Source organism: Rhinopithecus bieti, unplaced genomic scaffold, assembly GCF_001698545.2.
Source record: "Rhinopithecus bieti isolate Rb0 unplaced genomic scaffold, ASM169854v2 scaffold_19966, whole genome shotgun sequence".
Classification (NCBI taxonomy): domain Eukaryota; kingdom Metazoa; phylum Chordata; class Mammalia; order Primates; family Cercopithecidae; genus Rhinopithecus; species Rhinopithecus bieti.
The window spans coordinates 600,639-617,154 of NW_016809923.1; the positions used below are offsets into that span (position 1 = coordinate 600,639).

The following is a 16,516-nucleotide window of genomic DNA, read 5'->3' on the forward strand; positions in this document are numbered from 1 at the left end:
TTACTAATAGTTTTCTTTTATTTTCAGATGTGTGCTGATTTGGACAACAAATTTTATGGTTACATGAGTTAAAGTGTGTGTGTGTGTGTGTAAGATATTTTGCGTGTTCAATGAAGAAATGACAGGCCCTAAGGAATCAAGGATGATTTTCTTAGAAAAGGTGATATTTGAGCAGAGTATGATGCCAAGGGTGTTACTAGTAAGAGAAGGTAGGGAGAGGAAGGGGGGAAGTGCATTTTACATGAGCTAGAGATACATATGGGCATTAGGTAGTCAAGAGACAATAACAAATCACAAGTTCCATGTGCCTGGAACATTGCTGGGTGGGGGATTAAGTAGTGGGAAAATTTTATAGGTGAGTAGGGAAGAATGAAATCAGAATTTAATGATTTAGGAGCAAATGAAAGTTGAGGAAGCTGAGATGTCAAATATAGATACCTTCTAAGGAATTTAAGGAAAAGAGTGACTGTGGTGGTAGTTTGAGATGAAGAAAGATAAAGTTTGGACATTCTGAAAATTGACAGTTAATGTCAGAAGAGACACCAAGCTCAAAACAGAAAGGGATGCGTGAGAGAATGAGATCCCAAAGGAGGAGGGAAAAATGCAGTCCGGGGCCCAGGAGAAAGGGCTAGCCTAGGAATTAAAGAGACCACAACAGCTGGGTGTGGTGACGAACACCTGTCATCCCAGCTACTCAGGAGGACGAGGTAGGAGGATTGCTTGAGCCCAAAAGTTTAAGTCCAACTTAAGCAACATAGCGAGATCTGCATCTCTAACACAATTGTTTGAAAGGAAAAGAAGGACCGTAAGATGATGGAGGTAGAGAATTTACAGGGTAGGACTGGGGGAGTATCTAACCTGACATTTTCTTTATTTGGTAAAGTAGTAAATGATCGAGCACAGCCATTAAAGGATATGGTCAATGTTTTTGCTCTTAATGTAGGTAATGGCTATGTGATCTTGACCAAATGACTTTACTTTCCTGGACCTCAGTTTCTTCACATGTAAAGTAAGAGACTGGATTGACACTTTCTATGTTTCCATCCAGTTCTAAGATCTGGTTCTGTGTTTTACTAAAATGTCATGAGAAGGCAGTTCCCTGCATCCCTCCCACCCTCCACCCTTGCTTGCCCCATCCTGTAAAAGAGGGGATTCCATTGCCAAATAAGTTAGGGTTATGGTTAATTGGATTTCTTTATCATAGGACCTCTCGGAGCCCCTAGGATGCTAATAGGTATTATGAATATTGAAGAGGAGGTTATAGTACACAACATTTCCCTAACTGATTTAACTGTATAATCCAGTGTTCCATAGAGCATACCATGAGAAACATTGATTTAAGCATTTATTCTCCCTTGTCATTTGTAAAAAATTCTATCCCAAGTTGGTGGGGGCTAAACAAACATTTTGAATGGCTGTTGTCTCTGGTGAGCACGCGTCTTTGCTTGGAATATGACGTAGTTCCTTCCACTCTCAGAATAAAAAGCTCCATCAAACCTAGACATACAGAATATTGATAGGAATAAAACATGCAGCCCCATGTAGGCATGAGATGGTGGCAGAGAGCCGATGGATGCTCCAGCTCTTCCTTTGAACAAGCTGAAAAGACAGAGAGCCTTGTTTACAGCTCTCAAACGAAAGACGGAGAAATACAGGCCCTGTGTTACCTGTATGATTTCTAAAGTTCCGGAACAGCTAAGGAAAGGAAATACAGAGTAATGTGACTCAGTTTGTTGATGTGGTATTTAATCACTCTGGTTTATAATACCATCTAACACATATGTTTCTTATCACTTCAGATATATTCCAATGTGATATTTAATATATTTAGAAAAGAAGAAAAATCCCACTGGCAATAATGAGTTTCTCCCAGTTATGAAGTAATATGTTCTATTTTCACTACTATTCCCTAGCATGTATGTGTTCTTTTCAGTTCTCTTTTCTAAGCTGAATGATTATTGTGTGTGTTTGTGTGCCTTTTGTGTGTGAGTGTGTGTGTGTGTTATCTGTAGGTTTCTTTATTGATGTAACTACTCTAATTTTGGTTCCTTTAAATTGTGATCATCATGAGGGAAAAGGAGTCCTTCCCTGATAATTCACATTTTGTGATGCCTTGTAAAGTGAACACATCATTTCAACAGATACGCTTTTTTGCTGATTCACTCATGAGTCTTTATATTGTACAAAGCCCTATGCTAGGCACTGGAGGAAGGGAGAGAATGGGACCCGGTCTCTGTCCTTTTTCTTGTCTTAATCCTTCTCACTCTTGCAGTTCCTCCTCAGGATCCAACCCCTTGCTTCTCACTCCTCTGGTCTTTTTAGCTATCCCTTTCTCCACTGAATACACAGACACACACACACACACACACACAGTACACAAACACGTATATCCCACTCTTGACTAGATAAAGGGTCTATGCCAGTTGCGGAATCTGCTTAGAACTGGAGGCAAAAGTCAAGGGGATTTGCTTTCACTTGGAAATTAGAGGTGTGGTTTCAGGTGGTTGGTGACCAGTTCACATAGCTCTGGTTCACTCTGCCCTGCTGCCTGGAGTTGCCTTCAGTTTCCTTAGGTGAAAATGGGTCATGGGAAGATGCTGAAGTTGCAGTTAAAGGAAGTACCAAGGCGCTTGCCTGACTTTTTTTTACAGCTACAGTTCTTTTAGGGACCACCTATTGCATCAAGGTTGAGCAGAATGTTGCACACATATGTGACTTCTTTTACTTTTTCTCCACAGATTCTTACATTGTGTTTGCCTTCTTGTCTTCCTCACTCTCTCTGGTACAGAGGTCGTAGGTTTCATTTGATTACATTTTCGTTCTCTGTTAAACTAGGCTGGGTCACCTTGCTCCACACAGCTATTTAGAATTTGCTCATTTGTTTTTTTTCCTTTTTAACATCTCCACTGTTAAAAGTTAATGCTTTCTCCTTTTATTTTCACAGACTGAATGTCAGAGGACATAACATTAATAGAAGTCTGTCTCCTCTATTACCTTTCAGGAATAGACATTCAAACCCTTTCAGGAATCATAATCTTCAGTAGAAAGAAATCTATAATAGATTGGCAACTTTTTAAACATCTTTTCCTAATACTCTCATAGCTTTCAATTTGGACTCTTTCATTTAATTGAAGAAACATTATTAGCATCTTTGCCATGCATAAAAATAGATTATGTTTGAAACATATGAAATGTTTCTAGCTCCTTAGAAGAAAATACATTGATATCATATTGTTATATATTGTTGAGCTTGTTTTTAACACCTTACTTAGAAGCCTAGCTATAAAACAATTTTACCTGGCCTGGCGCGGTGGCTCATGCCTGTAATCCCAGCACTTTGGGAGGCCGAGGCAGGCAGACCACGAGGTCAGGAGATCGAGACCATTCTGGCTAACACGGTGAAACCCTGTCTCTACTAAAAATACAAAAGTTTAGCCGGGCCTGGTGGCAGGCGCCTGTAGTCCCAGCTACTCTGGAGGCTGAGGCAGGAGAATGGCGTGAACCCGGGAGGCGGGGCTTGCAGTGAGCCGAGATCGCGCCACTGCACTCCAGCCTGGGCCACAGAGCAAGACTCTGTCTCCAAAAAAAAAAAAAAAAAATTAAAATAATTTTACCTATGAAAGGGACCAACACCTCCTACTGGTACTTCCAGTTAATCTCCTGGATGCTTCTAGAAAGACTGACCCTATGCTTGTTTCTTACTGAATCATGTTCCTATGTATAATATTTTATCCAAATAAATGACAATACAAAATCCTTTTGCTTAAACAAGGTTAGGACTATAAAATATTCCAATTCATATTTTAATTTTAATAATTTTGTTCATAGTTTTCAGTAATAATGCAAAATGGAACATTTTATTTTGTGAAGCTTATCATTGTTTACTAAGACGGTAATGTTAGAAAATAATCTTTTCCCTAGGCATAACAAAACAAATGTTTAAGATAGATTTGATTGAGCATTTAAAATTTTTAAAGATGAGCTTGATTCTGGGTCTTTACTTCTTGGAGAGAATCCTTGGAAACAAACTTAAAAAGATTTTGATTTGTCTTTTCTTTGGACAGAACATTTTGTTCTTTATTCTAATTGCAGATTCCTCTGGCCCTGGTTATAGTACATATTTTCCTCTTTCCTTATTCCACAACTTCCACTCTGCTTTCTGTTTGTTTTAATGCTCAGAAGGGTTAATTTTTGCCTCGATTCCTAAAAAGAGAAAGTTGATTGCCACTAACCCATTTTAGTGTAGGTAACATGAAATATTTGTTAACCAAATTAAATCTGGCTGAATTGAAGTGCGTAACCATTCATGAAAGGATACCACTCTCTGACTTACTGGTGTTAGTTTCTCTTGGATTAATTATCCTGTTGTAATACAGTCTAGGCATACTAAAGTCACTGTTTAAAATAGGTCACATCAGGTAGCAGAGTATGAAAATGTCCATCCTTATAAACCAGGGGTGGCAAACTCAGGTGTCTCCTGGAACTAGCCTGGTTAAAAATGAGTGAAGGAGGACAGGTAGCAAGATTGTTTCCCATATGCCACCATGAAGCATCAGCAGATTGTTGACTTGTGAAAATAAAGGCAGAGGGTTGCCAGATTTTCTTTTCTTTATTTTCTTTTCAAGATATAGCAGATACCCCATTTTAATGTAATTGTATCAATTTTTTAAATTAGGCAACTAATCAAAGATTTTACAAACACTGTGCAGTCTGTGTTTTGTACGTAGGCTGTCAGTTTGTGACCTCTAGAAACCCCATCAATTTGAAAGATAAATTTAGTCTTATATTAAAAACAAAGTGCACAGCGTTCTTAATTCTGTGGTCAGTGGCCAACGGTCCATTTCCTTTGGGAAAAAGTTTATTTTTGAGTCCCATGATCCTCACTCTAAGCAAAACACTGAAAGTCTATTTGGGTTGATAATTTACCCGATAGCATATTGAAAAATGTTAAGTTGGAAGTCAGTTCCTCATATTGTCTGGTTAAATCTGCAGTCTTAGTGTGGACTAAATCTATAGTTTAAAAAATCATGGATCATGATAAAGCCTATTGGGTAAGAATGCCCCCCCAGCCCCCTAACATACACACACACACACACAAATTCCAATGACTTTAAAATTACAAAATTACATTTTTGGTATATCTCTTTCTTAGCAACACTGTGTTCTTTTCCATCTCTTTAAAATGTGCCACAATTAAATATATATAAAATAATCTTTTATATATTTATATATACTTGAGCCACTCTTCAGCTTTTACTTCTCTACATTACATAATTCAGACTTCTTTAATATTCACAAATATCCTGTTTTATATATTTTTAAATGTGTTCTGTACTGTTGCCTAGACTGGACTGGTATTGTTAATAATCATATCAAATGCCAATGCATTACATAACTGCTTTATTACACCTTATATATTGTGTATATTTATCTAGATTAGATTGCTTTTTACAAATGGTTCTATCCCAAAACAGCATTACTTTTTTGTTCTCACCCAGCTCTATGGGTTTTTGGCACGTTTGTTTCTGCTGCTGGAGATTACTGTTCCGTTGTATTATTTCTCCATAAATATATAAACGTATCCCTATACTTTATTTGATTTTTAAATGTACATTCAAGATATAACCTATTATTTTGAACTACAATTATGTCCATTCCTGAGTTATCCACACCAGCTATCACTGGTGTGATGTCCTCTTTGAAATTAAGTATCATGTGTTTTTTCTTTATTGAAGGCAGTTAGCTTGAGTGTTTAAGAAATACTGGCCTCATCCTTGGGGAACACTGTAGTAGGCTTCCTTGACATTGAATCATTGGTAACTGTTCTTTCATAGGCCCAATTTGACCATCTGATTTATGTTCTATGTATCTTAACAATTGAGGGGTACTGACATAACTGGAAGAAAAGTGCACATATTTTAATGTTGGCATCACCCAAACCGAGGACATCTTTAGCTGCTAGATTGAAATTATTTATAATTTTGGACTTACTTCATGGTACCAAGTACAAGTATTCTCGTTACATTTGTGGTTTTAGAAAGTATTTCCTGCTAATTTGGATTCTCCAATGCAAAATATAACCCTGTAGCTATTATGTGGGTTTGTGACACTCCCATGGGGACCTTGGGCTCATAAACCAGCGAATGGATTATATAATGCTGCATAAATGCTGTATTTTTCATCTGACAGACATAATCTTGATCCTATATTTTTATGTTGCCTAACTGCTTCAGAATACCACTTTTGAAGCAACCCATCAAAATGGAAATTGCTTCTAAAACATGTAGCAATAAATATTGGTCAAGGCTCTGTGTAATTCAGATTGACTCAATACTTGAACACTACTCGATTGAAATTCTCTACTGTTTTTTAAAAAAGGTTGATAATTTCCATTTTATGGTATTGTTTGATCCCTTTCTTTGTTAAGCATATATTTACTTTGTTAAAATTAAAATTTTATTTTCTGATTTGTCTAAGGCATGCCTGATAGTCAAGCATTTCAGTAGGTATAGATAAAATATTGAGAACTTATATTGAAAGTTGAACCACATGTGGATCAAGACATATATGTGATATAGATCAACAAATATATGTGGTATCTATGAAACTAGTCATGAGGAGATGAGCATCACTTTAAAACTTGCAGTGTAGAGCTCTGTCTCTACCATGTTATTTGAAAGACTTGATGCCAGAGCTATGATTTTGCTCCAGCCTCATAATCTCACTGTGTGAGTGTGTATGTGTGTGTGTGTGTGTGTGTGTTCATTTTTGTTTTTGAGATAAGGTCTCAATTCATCATCCAGGCTGAAGTGCAGTGGTACAATCATGGCTCACTGCAGCCTTGACCTCCTAGGCTCAAGTGTTGCACCTACCTCAACCTGCCAACTAGCTAGGACTACAGGTGTGCGCCACCACACCTACTAATTTTTGTATTTTTTCAAGAGATAGGGTTTTGAACTGGCTGGTCTTGAACGCCTGGGCTCAAGGGATCTGCCGGCTTTGGCATTGCATAGTGGTGGGATTACAGGCGTGAGCCACTGCATCTGGCCTCATTGTTGTATATTATCCGATATGCTATTCGCTTTACAAATAATTGTTAGACCCTGCTTGTCCTTTACCGAAAACATGACCAAAACTATCTGATATTTACTACCAATTTTGTTGAATAAAGGAGGAATCTAGAGTTGTTAACTTTGGCTTTAGGTTCTCCCTCTTGTGACCAACTTTGAATTATCTCGGCTGGGTAGTCCACAAACAATGCGTTCATGTTGTCTCCCTCTTACTCCCAAGCCTTCTGTAGCTCCCAACATTCACTGTGTGAAGTTTAAACTCCTCTTCTAAAACTATGATAACCTGGTCTCATCTTCCATCTAAGCAGCTATTTCTTTTTAACTTCTCCATAGATATACTGTACACACATTTCTCGATTTTTGCCTTTGTCTACTCGTTGCAGTCTTTGTCATTTTCTAATGCCAATATCAAGGCTCATCTGACGATCTTACATGTAACTGTTTTAGGCTGCTGATCTCCTTCACTTCTAATCTTTTCCACCACTTTGTCTGTTACATTCAATATAGCTCTCAATTAGATTGTCTTCATTTTGTTTGCTATTTTATAATGTGATTGTCAGACTTAAGACCACGTCTTCAATTCCTGAGTTCCCACATTCTGAGCACACCATAGGTCTCATTGGATACTCATTTCACTGGTGATGGATCTCCTGGCTCTTTTACACAGATTATCTTTTATAAGCAGGCATGGGCATAAAGACATCAGTTTTAAAATGCTTTACTTCAGTAAAGAGTGAATGCCATATATATACATGTATCTTCTTTGTGAAGTGAATTGTGTGCTTTGGTATTTTCTGGCACATTTTGTTAATGGAGACTAGTAAAATACATCCTTAGAGATTTATTGAACATTTCTTTTGTGACATATAGTTGCTGTGTAATACAGTTTTTCCTGAGAGTTAATACTTCACTTTGTTAAGCATCTATGTACTAACTCCTAACTTAACTCTCAGGGATGATGCCTTTTTGTGGTCCTTTGTTTAGGAATGTTGGTCTTTGGGACCCAAGATATGTGAAGACAATCATTCTTGATTTAACTTTGCATGTTATTATTCATTTTATTTTACTTTGAAAACAGGAATTTTACTAAAACAGATTATGAAAATGAGTTAGCATTAGGATAAAAAATATATATATACTTTAAAATTTAAGTTTGCATTGTTAGTTGCAATGCAAAACATCTTGTTCCCTAGGTAAACGTGTACTTAATCAAATGGCAAGTAGAATAAAATGTAAACTAATTGCCTTTGTGACTAAATTCTCTATTCTTGCCTGTCTTCCTCAAGAGTAATTCTTTCATGTGAAGTCAGTTGACCAGTCTCAGTTACCTCATTTTGGAGTGAAGTCTAGCACTCTGAAAAGGGAAAGATAAATTATTCTTTGGGGAGCAATGCAGTTTACTAAGCTGTGTATGAGGCCTGAGGTCAGGTGACCCGACTCTGCTCAAATTGTCAAAGGCAAGTGTCAATTGACAGTGTGTTCTGCTCTCTAAGCTAGCCCTCAAAGCCTACTGGTTGAGCTTTCAGTTATCATTTCTTCTCCACTGCTCTGGAGAAAGGTTTTGTTTGTCTTCCTGGCTACTGCTAGTACTCTTTTAAAAAGTTTAGACACCACTCCTTCGATAGTATATCTAGAAGAATCTAGGGTGGACTTGGAGGGCAGAGGAGAAGTTAGCGATCCCCTGACACAGTTTTATGGCTTTGAATACCATTCTGTGTCTTTTCTCCTCTAGCCCTTCCAAATGCCTCTGAGAATCATGATTTAAACTTTATCATTTTGATAATACCAAAAGAGATGTCTCTGGAAGCATGTAGCTGTGCGTGTGTGTGTGTGTGCGCGTATGTACACGATCTCACACATACATCATAATATAAAATGTGTAAGTATTAAGTAATGACTGATTATTTTAAATAATAACACTTTTTACAAATATGTATGTCTTCTGCCCTTCAAAGCACACTTAGCGTCCTGCTTGGGAAGTGCTTTCTGTCTCATGGCTTTCTTCTGATCATCTTTAATTTTGGTAACACTTATCACTTCAAAAGGAAAAAAAAAAAAATATATAAAAAAAAAAAAAAATAATGTAACAATAAGACAGATATAATGTTTATAGAGAGAACAAGTAATATAATATTATATGTAATGTAGTGTAATATCAGCAACCTGTATGTGTGTGTGTGTGTATATATATGTGTGTGTGTGTATGTGTGTGTGTATACAGGTATATGATTTGGGAAAATAGCTAAATGTCACTGGGAGCCAGGCCTAGTAAAAGAGATACAGTTAGAATTGATTCAATAAAATTGATAATATTTGGTCTCAAAACCAAGTTGTAAGTATAAAATAAAACTAGTGTTCTTGTGTGTTCCTAACCAGAAATATATGTGTAATGTGATCATCTATATAAGGCAGTTTCGCCCACACTTCTCACTGCTTTACAGTTCCCAACTCTGCTTTATATAGCAATGAAACTTCAGGTATGTTGTTGCACTGCTCATCAAAGTACCACTTTTAGAAGATTGTACTTGAAGAGTTTTTAAATAGCACTAGAAAGACTCTGCCATGCCACAGAAAAGCTTTTCCCCACATTAAGTGTACATTTAATCAACATTATGGCAATTACAGCTCTACTAGAAGTCCTTCACCCTCTGTTTTGTGGCGAGAACTTTGTCTAGGATAAAACTGTCATGAGTAGAGGTAATTTAAAATTCATCCTCCTTTTATTTATGTCAGAATATGACAGGGTGGGGTGATGGATACCCATCTTTTTCTAATTGAAACAATCTATTCTAAACTTCAAAGATACCTTGTTAGAATTCTCGTTATTTAAAAAAATGTTATGACACCATTTCTCAGTCATTGCTTTTGTACTATTTCAATAATCTCCTTGGATATACTGATTGAGAAGCTGTTATGAGGCTTAATGCCAAATTGACGAAGTCCAAATTTGACGACTCTCCCAGATAGTTTTGTGCCCTTCATAGATTTTACATGTGTTTTTTTCTATAAATCTGCTTTTAAAAAAATTTATTGTTGTCTTCAGATGTTTTCATGATATGTTCACTTAGTAATTTATGCCACATGTCTTTAATGCAGTTCTAGAAACCCATTGCTGAGAAAGTGAAGTTCTCTTTCAATATCCATAATGAAAGCCAGTTTATCGGCGAGCACACCTGGGTTTGGCTTCCTAGTTATTCCTCCAGTAGCATTGTATTGCATGTCTTAGGAAAAACTATTTGAAGAGCTCAGATATACAAATTAAAGTATTCTTCCACTTCAGATAACGATACTGCAAGATCGTTAATATTGACCTAGAAGAAGTCCAGCTCAGCCTTCTGATTGATGAGCTGTGGTGGCTGTGAATGCTAACATAACCTTAATCTAAAATCAAGAGCCCCTACCATGGGAGGTAGTAGTTCCTCTGAATGCTACACAGATCATGTCACTTTTGAAGTCATGGTGTTTGTCTTGGAGTGCCTATGCCCTAAGAGGAGCATGGTCAAACATGTATTTGTCTAGAAGATGTCAGAAAAAGTGATCGATCTGAAAAACTTCTGTCTAAGAGATTATTAAAGTAACTTAGAAAATTGTTTTGGAAATAGGAAGAGAGACCTCCAGGAAGATATATTAACAGTTTTTCTTTATCTAAAGAGCTGTTGCCAACTCATTACAAAAGGGTAGAACAAGGAGTACAGATTAATTTGAAAAACATTTCTGATTCTGAATTAAAAGTCTAATTGTAAAAAAGAAGGTAGCAATGAGAGAGTATAGTCCCATACCTAGCTAAGTAAATGCAACTGTTAGGTATTTATGGAATAGGAAATATGACTCTTATAGTCATGATGGACCCAACCTTCAAGAAACTTACAGTTCGCCGTGTGCAATGGCTCATGCTTGTAATCCCAGCACTTTGGGAGGCTGAAGCGGGTGAATTACGAGGTCAGTAGCTTGAGACCAGCCTGGCCAACATGGTGAAACCTTGTCTCTACTAAAAAAAAAAAAAAAAAAAAAAAATAGCCAGGCATGGTGGCTTGCACCTTAATCCCAGCTACTCCGAAAACTGAGGTAGGAGAATTGCTTGATCCTGGGAGGCGGAGGTTGCAGTGAGCCGAGATCGCGCCAGTGTACTCCAGCCTGGGCAATAAGAGCAAGATTCCGTCTCAGAAAGAAAAAAAAAAGAAAGAAACTGACAGTTCAATAATGAAAATAAGCATTTCATAGTTCTAATAAAAGTAGAAAATAATGTTTTTATTATATTCGACTGATAAAGCCCTGTGGTTCATAGAGGAGAAAGTGATCACTTTGAGTGGATAAACATGTACCTCTCCCTCTGAGAGCCTAAAGTGGGGACATGTACCTGAAAACTAGATTGTGTTCTTGAAAGAGAATATGGAGAACCAAGCTAGGGAAGAAAAGACCTGAGATCTTATGGGTTAAATTCTATCCCTGGGACTTGGACGTGTTACCTTACTTCTGGGTCTCCATTTCCTCATCCAGGAATACAAAATTAGACTGCCTGTTCTGATCAAATAATAGAACTATTGTTAGAATCTAGCTCGATAATATTTGTAGAGGATTTTAAAAATACAAAAAGGCTATGCAAATATTAGGGACTGCTGTGACTTAAAATTTCATCTCGCTTGCTTTTGATATGTTTAGGCAGAGTAAATGCTGAACTTCTCTTGACTTTTTGTAATACCTTTATAGATACTAAATAGTATTTCAAGATAGGAATGCCCGAATAATATACTGTTTACAAGTCTCTGAAGTGTGTGTGTGTGTGTGTGTGTAAAGATAGTTTTTGGACAAACATCATAATGATCCTGTAATAATGATGTATGATAAAGGAAAACTCTTGAAGTATAGCATTTACACACATACTTAAAAACACACATTTCTCATTAGTGGAGATTTTATCATTGATTTTCAACACTGGAAAAACACAGAGATTGTCTTCTTTGGAAATCCCATAGAGATATGTTGACAGGATGATACAGGAAAAATCATGTTATGTATAACTTTGTAGTAACATGATTGGTGTTTAATATTAAGCAGAGTATGAAAAAACAACCTTAACGAAGAATTAGCTAGACCATAAAAACAGCAGAAGATAGTTGATTAAAACATGTGCTCTAGGCCTGCCATTACTCCCTGCCCTTCTCTTTCAGTGGTTCTCAACCTTGGCTGCACATTAGAATTACCTGGGGAGCTTTAAAAATCTCAATGCCCAGGCTGCACCCCTAATCAATTAATTCAGAGTCTCCAGGGGGTGAGAATCAGTTATCAGTATTTTTTAAAGCTCCCCAGGCAATTCCAATGTGCACCTAGTTTGAGATCTACTTCCCATATCTATCTGTAGTACCATATTGGATTTACAAACTGGAATGCTAGTTTTGACTCCTTCTTTGTCTCCTTTCTATTTAATCTTACCGAGTTCTGCAGATTCTCCCTCTGCTGTATTGGTTTGACCCTTCCTATCCCCAGTAATGCTAGCCTAGCCTAGGCCTTTATAGCTTAATATCTAGTTTTCTTTTTCCAGTCCCTCTTAAATGCTGTTACCAGACACTTTCGAACAGCAGTCTTTGAAACTACAATTTTGTCTTTTCACTTAAGAACTTACACTGTTTTAGCATCCTAGAATTCAGGATTTTTGTAATCAACCTCTATTTACAAAACTAATCTTCTGATATCTCATATTTCCTATTGCAACACTTTACGAGTAGAAGAGAATTGAGGATTCAGAAAGATGAATTGTTTTAAAAACTATTTCACTTGTAATCCTGGAGGCTTTGAGGCATGGACTGGGGAGGAAGAGGGAGAAAGATGTTCAACAAAAGGCATATTCAGGCTATCTTTTCTTCCAACCTATATGTCTCCCTTTAGCCAGAGCAGATCCAATATGGTGCCTTAATATATTTGGGTTGTGCTTAAGATTTCATTAGAACAGAAAAGAGTTTCACTGCTAAAAGTAAAAAAGAAGAAGAAGAAACTTTGAAAACCACTGGTGGCTAATCCTCTCATTTCACAAGGGAGGAAACTAAGGCTCAAAGAGGTTAAGTGACTCATCCAAAGTCACATAGCTAAAATGTACCCTTTGTTCCTGCTAGCATGGTCTCTTCACTTTCTCTGAAAAGTAAGAAGAAATGTCATGCTAGCACTTGACACAAGGCCCTATACGTACAGGTGTTCGGCAAATATTTGTTGAATGAACACTTGAATGAATGCTATTTCATATTTCTGTTTCTGTTCACATTGTTACTGTAACAAGAATGCCTTTTAAAAAAATTCTCACTTTCACCTATAAAAGCAATCATTCAATGCAGGTCTCATCCTACTTCAGCCTCAAAGTGTCTCCTTATAAGCCATGACTGTAAAGGTAACTTATTTGATTATATTTAAACCGTTTTAAACTGTCCTGTTCTGTAATTATTTTCTGGATGTGTCTTTTCTCCATAACAAGATTGCATGTCTGTTCCTTGAAGTGCATGACTTTTGCCACGTACTCCTCCTTTTATATCTCCTCCAGCATAGACAAAGCTTAATAAATACTTGTTGTGTTGGATTACTGGATTGCCTGTGGCTATAGCCTATTATTTTATGCTCCTGCTAATAGTAATTAAAACACACTAGAATCAAATATCATATCCCAAAATATGAAGTTGAATTTGTACTCAGTTTAGGAAATGCTCTTCTGTTAGAGAATGAAACAAATGGGATTTTTATATCCTCAAATTCCTTTTCCATTAAAGTAAACTCACATTATTTTCATTTTAACCTGTTTTTTGTTTGTTTGGTTTTTTGTTGTTGTTGTTGTTGTTGTTTTAGCAAAAGATTGCATCAGGAAAAGAAAGTAGATGAAATAATTTGGTGTCTGCCATAAGTTTTGTCCAGAGGTCTCTGAGTATTCGCAGTCTTGGTCTCTTAGCACACAAGCCCCTGAAAGCAAGGCCAAACTGCAACTTCATGGGAAATACACTTGGGATATGTCCAATCCAGTGTGAGCCAACTCACACTTGCCTTCCTTATTCAAAGCCACATTTCCTGGCTGGACTAGTGAGAATTGTCTTTTGAAGAAAAAAGAGTGTTTCTGGATTGGTTTCAGGCGCTTTTATTCACAGCAGTCATTCTAGCATTCTCCACAGCGTTCTTCAGAAGCCAGTAGGAAAAGTGATTCCAATGCATGATGCGTCCCTTGGAAACTTACTTTGATGAACTTCCCAGTGAATGTCCACACTCTTCCTTAAAGTTTTACACATACACAGACACAAAGATATTTGAAAACATGTTTGCCCTTCAATATGCTTCAAAATTGTGCCAGGCATAGAGTCATTATGTGTTCCTTTGCCTTGTATGTATTTCTGTCTTAAGGAGTCACTTTTATCTTCTTAAGAGACAGGGTCTCATTATGCTGCCCAGGCTGATCTTGAACATCTGGACTCAAGAGATCCTCCTGTCTCAGCCTCCCATAGTGCTGGGATTACAATTATGAGCCACTGTTCATGGCCACCAGGAGTCACATTTTGAAAAAGATAAATATATATACAATATTGTCAAAAGTAAAGAGAAAAGTTGTGGTATCATTTGGAACCTATTTCTTCCTCTGTAAAGTGAGGAATTTGGGCTACATGAACTCCAAGGACCATTCCAGCCTATATTAAGCAAGCAGTTTAATGAAGTGTTTAAAATCCTTAGTATTATTTGCTTTAGTATAGGATTTTTCCATTCATTCACTCGCATTCAGGTATTTGTTCATTCAACAACTATTTATTAACCCCTCCTCAGAAAAGCAATAAAACACTTAAGAAAATGGCCTTAGATTTTGACTTGTATTTGAATTCTAAAGTTTAGTTGATGTGTGAACATGGGCAAGTTACTTAACTTCTCTGCATTTCAATTTTGTAATCTGTAAAGTTATCGTAATAATAGCACTATTGCTAAAGGTCACTGTGAGGAATATGTAATTCCTCTTAGTACGTTAGCATAGTGCCTGGCACATGCCATATGTTCAAACAATATGTTACTATTATAGCTTATTCTCTGCTAGGTAGGCTGATAAGGATACCAGAACTAAGAGGGCATTTTTTGTTTTGTTTTGTTTTTCTGTTAGGGAGCTCAGAGTCTAATGAGAGGGGAACATATATGTGGGTACAATTTTACTATATAACAAGTACTATAATAGAGTTATATACAACGGACTCCAGGAGCCCCAAAGAGGCTGCATGTAGCTCTGGGGAGGGGAAAGATGGGGGAGAAACACAGGGAGGTGACGGTTTATCTGAATTCTGAATAATATGTAGGTAGCTGCCAAATTATAGGATAGAAAGTAAAAGGAAGAATGAGCAGCATGAACAAAAGGATGGAAGCACTAATTCTAGAAGAGCAAATCAATTCACAGTCTTGCAGGTGAGGGGGTGATGGCAGATGAGATGGGGCTTGTCATAGTGTCAGCCTGATTCCTTGGCTGTTCTCCTATGACTTGCTCACCTACTGCTAAAGAGAATTGAGGCTATCCCAGAAAAGGAGTCCAGAGGTAGTTGGCTGTAGTGAGGAAGTAAGATCTTGTGCTTGTTTTGCAGTGCCACAAGAAGATGTATACCACAATAGCAAGAATCATAAAAGGGGATGTATTCCAGAAGAAGGTAGAAGAGAAATGGTCTGGAAAGACTGGGTAGAGGGACAAAAGGAGCCAGATGATATGTTATGTTAAAGGAGACCCTGAAGGCTTAATGTTGGAGATAAACTGTTAATTTTAATATGTATACCCAATACTGTCTTTGTATGCCTACATAGTCCCTGTTGTGTCTAAAAGGTCAGACCGTTTTAGAAAAGTGTTCTTGGAACTTTAGGGACTAGTTCCTTTTGAGTAAACATGCTTTAGATGAAATGAAGAGGCAGTGTGTAGTGCAATCATTCCACACTTTATATCTTAGACCTACGATACCTAGATTCTGGAATTGATTCTTCTGCTAACAAACTTCATGACATTTAGTAAGTATTGAGTTTCATATTTCTCACTTATCAAGGAAAGTGCATGTACCAGACAATGTGGAAGTTGATTCCAGTTCTTAAGTTCTACTATTCACAGTTTGTAATATTTTAGTTGATTTTTTTAAGGTAAGTTAGAACAGGGGCACTGGCATCGTCTCAGCGCCTGTGCCCAAGAAGCTGCTCATGATGGCTGGTATTGATGACTGCTACACCTCAGCCCGGGGCTGCACTGCCACCCTGGGCAACTTCGCCAAGGCCACCTTTGATGCCATCTCTAAGACCTACAGCTACCTGACCCCTGACCTCTGGAAGGAGACTGTGTTTACCAAGTCTCCCTATCAGGAATTCACTGACCACCTTGTCAAGACCCACACCAGAGTCTCCGTGCAGCGGACCCAGGCTCCAGCTGTGGCTACAACATAGGCTTTTATACAAGAAAATAAAGTGAATTAAGCCTG

At 37.4% G+C, this 16,516-nt stretch overlaps 1 protein-coding gene and 1 pseudogene across 2 annotated transcripts in view; both read left to right on the top strand.

Moving 5' to 3' along the window:
- FIGN (fidgetin, microtubule severing factor) overlaps window positions 1-16,516 on the top strand; it is a 139,444-nt gene that overhangs the window by 45,627 nt on the left and 77,301 nt on the right.
- On the top strand, window positions 16,180-16,516 carry LOC108541430 (40S ribosomal protein S2 pseudogene; annotated as a pseudogene). The gene has a single exon (XR_001888961.1). The product of XR_001888961.1 is annotated as a 40S ribosomal protein S2 pseudogene (transcript).